Source organism: Styela clava, chromosome 7, assembly GCF_964204865.1.
Source record: "Styela clava chromosome 7, kaStyClav1.hap1.2, whole genome shotgun sequence".
Lineage (NCBI taxonomy): Eukaryota > Metazoa > Chordata > Ascidiacea > Stolidobranchia > Styelidae > Styela > Styela clava.
Genome location: NC_135256.1, coordinates 15,622,892 through 15,629,043, shown reverse-complemented (window position 1 = coordinate 15,629,043; position 6,152 = coordinate 15,622,892). Strand labels below are relative to the sequence as shown.

The following is a 6,152-nucleotide window of genomic DNA, read 5'->3' as shown; positions in this document are numbered from 1 at the left end:
GTCAGACTACGTTGGTTTTCGGGACCTAGCTAAAAAAAACTGGATTACGCGGCGTTAAGTCGGCTCTGCGTTTCGTCACTACTGTCACATGGCCGACGCGAGTGTTTTTACTAAAATAAAGGCACAAAGCGTTAGAAAAGGGGTTGGAATTTCGGGATACCAACCCCATCTAAAAAAAAACTCAAAAACGTTACTCCATTAGATACAAATATACGCTAAAATTGTTCTGTGAGTCGCACGGAATGTATCAGCATGACAGAGTTTGGACCACCCTGGTCTACCTTATCAAGAAACTCCCGACTTTGCTGACCAATATATCGTTGAAATGCGATCGTGGAACCGCCACATAGTGTAAATAGTTTATTGGTCCAATTGTTGAAGAGAATAGAAATTTTTTCAAAATAAAAATGCAGCAACAAGGTAAATACTAGAAAGCAAAAACCACAACATTTTGAGAAAACGACTCATAGGCTCATTTCGTGTCCAATAAATAAGTTTCATGGTTTCTTTTTAGTAAAGAAGGTTAATATGATACTTGAAGACAAAAAATAAGCGAACATTTTGAAGTTTGAGTCGTCTGTTGAACTCGTAATATTTTAATAAATACCGATAAACTATATAAAATTCTGCTCTAAAATTTCTGTGATGCCCCTCCTTGCTTGATGCCCTAAGCACGTGCTTATATTGTTTAATGGCTAATCCGGCGCTGTCAGTACCTGTCATGTTTGTTCAATATATATATATATATATATATATATACATATATATATATATATATATATGAATATTTCGATTGAAATATTTTAGACTTTGACTATATATATTACACCACCAGGAATGCATTCACTTTGAATATTTGAATTTGAATAATCACACATGTCAGCATGTCACGGAAAAAGCATACCAAATAACCTTTTAGCGTAGCTAGTTTTTGCCATCTTCAATCTTCAATCCGGATTAATATTCAAACAACCTTAAAATAGGAATGTATTAGGAAGTAGGAAGCGACAAACCCCGGTGCGAAATCTATTATCTTGATTAGGAAGACTGACATACATAATTGTTTAAAAGTAGAAACAAGTAAGATTCGATATTAGTCCATTTCATGTAAGGTAATGTTCTCTTACTTTATTGATTTTGGGGGATAAACGACTGAATTCCAACCTATACTTTTGTGAGAATTTAGTTTCCTACAAATTCATTTATTAATACCTGAATTACATGGACCATTGGTTTTTATAAATATTGTAATATATTCGTATTATCCAAAAAACAGTCATGCCAACATAATTCTTTTTTTTATCTCAAATTACGACTGAACAAATATATTTCATGCTTCATTATATTGACCCCTGTTCGAGAACATGTCAAAAAAGATCTGCAAATGTTGCATTTTCCTAAAAGTTTGGTTTTAAAATTGAAATGCTTCGAATAGGTCATTTAAAGTTCACTATTTATCAAATTCGATCTGGCATTCTCAATGTTGAAAATAGAGTCACGAATCACATGGCCAACAATTCTGCCTAATATCTCGCAATGATGAATAGAAGCTATGCTTATACTTTGGATACATCGAATAAAAATATTAATTTTCAGTTCATTCACAAATTATTCACAGATTTCCCCCTAAAGTACAAACATTACTTTGGAATGATCTGTCAGTGTATAATATTGCAGAACATAATATAAATTATATTTATACTCACTGAAAAGCAAGTTGAAAATACAGCTACATATTTGGGAAATGTAAAAATCAAAAATAAGGCGGGAAAGATAAAATCTAACAAATATTTCCACCCACTAATTACCTTTACGCCCCTCAAAAAATGTCAACGTCTTTGTGATAAGCTATGCTTATTCTAAAGATACAAAGACGACAACTTGTACTGATTTTCATTTACGTTCGTTCTTGAATTATTTGCAGATTTTCAATATTATAAATATTACTTATTCGGAATGATCTGTCAGTGTGCTATCTTGTATCTTAATATCTAAATCTTAACTAGTGGATTATTTATTAGTGTGACATGGTTAACTAGTACCAAAGAGGGTAATATACACGATAAAATTAAGTCAAGTCAAGTTTATTTTTTCCAACCAGTAAAAAAATATCACAATCATAAAATACGACACAAAGAAAATTTACACAGTTTTACTGGGGAAGGGACGTCGCGGGGAACAAAACTGGTTATCGAGGAGCGACACCCAAGTTCCTAATATCTAATTAAAATGGTAAAATTCTAGAGTTTTGAAACTACTATATCTTATATTGACGATGAGTGCCGTATGAACGATCTAATTAACACCATTCAATAGAGATTATATAGGAGAGTTTATATTAATTAAGCTTTTCTCAATACACATGATTAGGCATAACATGACGTGACCCGCACTAACAATAGGGAAAATATGACACATATTTCTATGTCTCTATATTTAAATAGTTATGAACATGGATGGTATGATAACTTAAGACTTTTACCAGGGGGATAAGAACAAAAAAGGAGTTTACACTTGATTGAATATAATTTATACAGTATCGTTTAAATTTTAGTAGGGACACGAGTTCTTTAAGGTGTAAGATTAACGGCTATCTTAATACACTTAGTATGACTCACTCTTATAATATCATTATTGGAAATTTGAGGCGATTTCAGTTTGAACTAGTTAGGAACATCAATGGCATAGTTATCAACTGTTTACTACCAGAGCGTGCAGGTCACAATGAGCTACAGTTACATTCAAGAAATTAGCCTGATTACTTTATATAGGCCAGGACTACGATTTCAACAAAGTTAGACATATTAGTATATATAGGCAACCTATGATAAACAAGTTGAACAATAGGTTTCAATATTCGCATGGTTATTAAGTTAGGGCTGAGTTTTAACCGAGGCATTTAACGAGGCATAGTTCAAATCCTTTCAGTATCTCTGCAGATATACACTACTGAACTAAAAGTATTACTATGAAATTTATTTTCATTTTCTTTTTTTTATGTTGGCCTAATGACCTTCAAATAAACTGACATTATAAGATTGTATAATTGGCCTTTCGGTTTGGAAGATTAAACGAAATGACAGCAGATGGGACAGCACAGCAGTTAGCCCCTGCGCTGTAATGACTATGCCATTGCACAGTTAATTCGTGGGGCAGAATATTTATTTCCGCGATTCTACGAAATGAGCATGGTTTGGTTTTAACAGATTTTGCCATATACAATTATGAGCGCGCATTGGTGCCCAAACTGACAAAAAGAAGATCAATGTAATGCATCCTTGTATCTCGACTATTGAGCGGGAACGGAAAAAGGCCTATTTTTTATTTCTAAAACATGGCTCTAGCCTTATTCATTGGGCCGACTCAATAGCCCGAATAAAACGGCAGTTATGAGAATCATGTTATTATGAAGTTTTGAGATTGTAGTTTTTAGAAAATTCCATTCGACAGACAAAACAAAACTGAGCTTCTATTCAATATATTGAAAGTAATAATTTGTCTGTAGATTTCCCGAATAAATACAATATATCATTTATTTATAGACATCTAAATTGAAAGATTTCAAATGATTTGATTACATACTTGCTCTTCAGACTTGATAGGCTTCCATCTCACTCAGTGATGAAAAGCTGGCACTTGACGAATTTCTTTTGGTACAATGATAAATTGTTCTGTCGACGTTCAAGCAGTGTTTTAAAAAGCTGAAAATCAATATATATGTCATGATTTTGTGTAAGCCAATTCTAAATTTGAATTAAACTAAGTTTCGTTGCGCCAACTATGACATTTTCCGGTAGTTTATTCACACAAATGCTATTTGACAGAGACACTGCAAAGCAACAAATATACGTCAGTTTTAATAAAATACGTAGCGGGTAAATTTCGATATTTAATTTCATAAAATCCAGACTTTTCTCCGATTTTTTTTTTCTCAAATACACAAAACTTATAACAATTTAATACTATAGAAATTGTTTTTCATCGACTCTACAATTACAGGTATATGTAATCATTTAATTTCTTAAATTCAGCTTAATACTTTATAACATATCAAGTGTAGTTTTCAAACTGCACAAATTGCAAATATTACAATAACAATAAAATACCCAATGAAATTATATAACTGTTTCATGGAGTATAAGACTAATTACCTCTGATCAGTAACTTGTAGAATTATCACATTGTTCACGCTGGGGATCGCAATTCAGCAGAGAGGCGAGCAACGAAATTTAGGGGTCGCAAAGAGTACACCAATTTGATACAAGGTACTATATTTGTAGTACTTTTTTGGACTCCTGCTTTAAAACACAATTATTGAAACTTGTGCAAAATCTAAATCTTAAATTTCGATAGAATGGGAATAACAATGTTGGCTAGCATCGAACTATTTAGCATTTTAAACGTGAACGTGGGTCTTACTTTTTTGGACTTTTGATTTGAAAGGCAATTATTAAAACTTGTGAAAATATAAATCTAACAATTTCGAGGGAAAACACACGATCAAATAAGTGGCATAACAATGCCGACTTTGATCGCAAGATTCGAGACGCGTGCGCTCGCATTGAATTGTTTAGCATTTTAAACGAAAACAATGGTATACAGGAATCAATAGGCGTCGAAAGTCAAATAAAATGTTTAAATGATATTTACTTGTATTATTCCTTGTTCGTTACTTTGTCTGCAACTGAAAAAAATTCAATATATTGATAAATAAACCGTCGCAGAAATCTCTTGAATAATAAATGGAGAGTGGGGCTGAATCTATCGGATCTTTTGCACAAAGATCCCGCCACGTTTTAAAATGACATATTAGTAATTACCCATTTGGGGTTGGGAATGAATTAAAGAATTTCCAGCGCAATTTGCATTCCTATCTTAAACTGGATAATTACTAATAATCTCATGTTGAACGTTGGTAGGGTCTTTGTACAAAGTTCCAATCTATACACGGCGCTCCGGTAGTATTCGTACCAAGATGACGCCTAACCTGAACCCTAACCTGGTACACATATTATGTTCAGGTTGTGCGCCATTATAGTACAAATACTATGGGAGCACTCAATACACAATAATATATCAAAGTAAAAAGGCTACGGCGAATCTCTATTAAAACTATTGATTTTGCGCTACATTTGCGAAAGTTTTGAAAGTTATGCATTGTAAAGCGTACCATGTGGAATGCAGCTTACGTAGTGACGTAGATCAGCATATTACGTTTAAGTTTCTTAATATGATAAGTTCATGTATTGCCATATAGCTTTTGAGTTCGACCAGTTGTGAGGAAACGATGGAATCTGATGTTAGTGAGTTCGATGCAAAAGAGAATCATTCATTATTCTAGACTTCTGTATTAGCATAATAATCCAATTCGTATAGGCCCGAAAACCTCTAATTTACCACTTAAACAATAGAAAAATGAAAGCATCATAATAGCAATGAAAACAATAGGTATAAAGAACATTTAGCTCACCTGAATATTGTTTCGAACTCGCAGTCATAACCCAACAGTCAGCCTATCCATACATCCTACACAAAATCAAACTTCATCCTACCACGAACATTTGTGACTGCGATGTCGCTTGTGGCTTCCCGCGCACAAATATTTGACGAAAAAGGCTATCTGATTATTTGTAATTAAATATTACAAACACGCTTCTAACGCGTGATCTCAAAGTTGCAGAATGCAGATGACGGTTGGGATTTGCTTCATACATTTTCTGATCGTATAATACCTTCCTAGTTCACAGTAATATTCTCGGGGGTGTTTACCGCAGATCTCACATTTTTGCATCAGTGACGGGAGCTTAGTACAAAGAATCTAGCAATTCGATTATATTTGTCTGTTTATATATATATGTCGAGTAAACGCGCGCACGTGAATATCATCAAAAATGTAACCTTCCTACCATTCAATGAAAGAATAACGGCGTATACAAGTCTAGCATTATATTTAATGCATTCTCTACATTGATGTACCGATCTTAGCTCATTGACTTACGCAGACAAGAATAATTTTAAGTTTCCATACAATAACGTGCCGACGATGTCCTTAAGAGGGGAGTCGCAATGTGACGTTGTTTCGATGCCTGCTGTAAAGTAATTTCTCCACTCAAACCAACCGGCAGAGACATAACATCGCCAACAGCATTAAT

General features: G+C 33.6%; 1 long non-coding RNA gene across 1 annotated transcript; it reads right to left on the bottom strand.

Annotated features, from left to right (window-relative positions):
* Positions 1 to 847: 847 nt before the first annotated feature.
* Positions 848 to 5,592, bottom strand: LOC120328898 (uncharacterized). The gene is made up of 4 exons (XR_005567698.2): positions 5,471 to 5,592; positions 4,651 to 4,684; positions 3,583 to 3,701; positions 848 to 973 (listed from the first exon to the last, which is right to left on the bottom strand). It is a non-coding gene; the product is annotated as an uncharacterized LOC120328898 (long non-coding RNA).
* Positions 5,593 to 6,152: the final 560 nt, after the last annotated feature.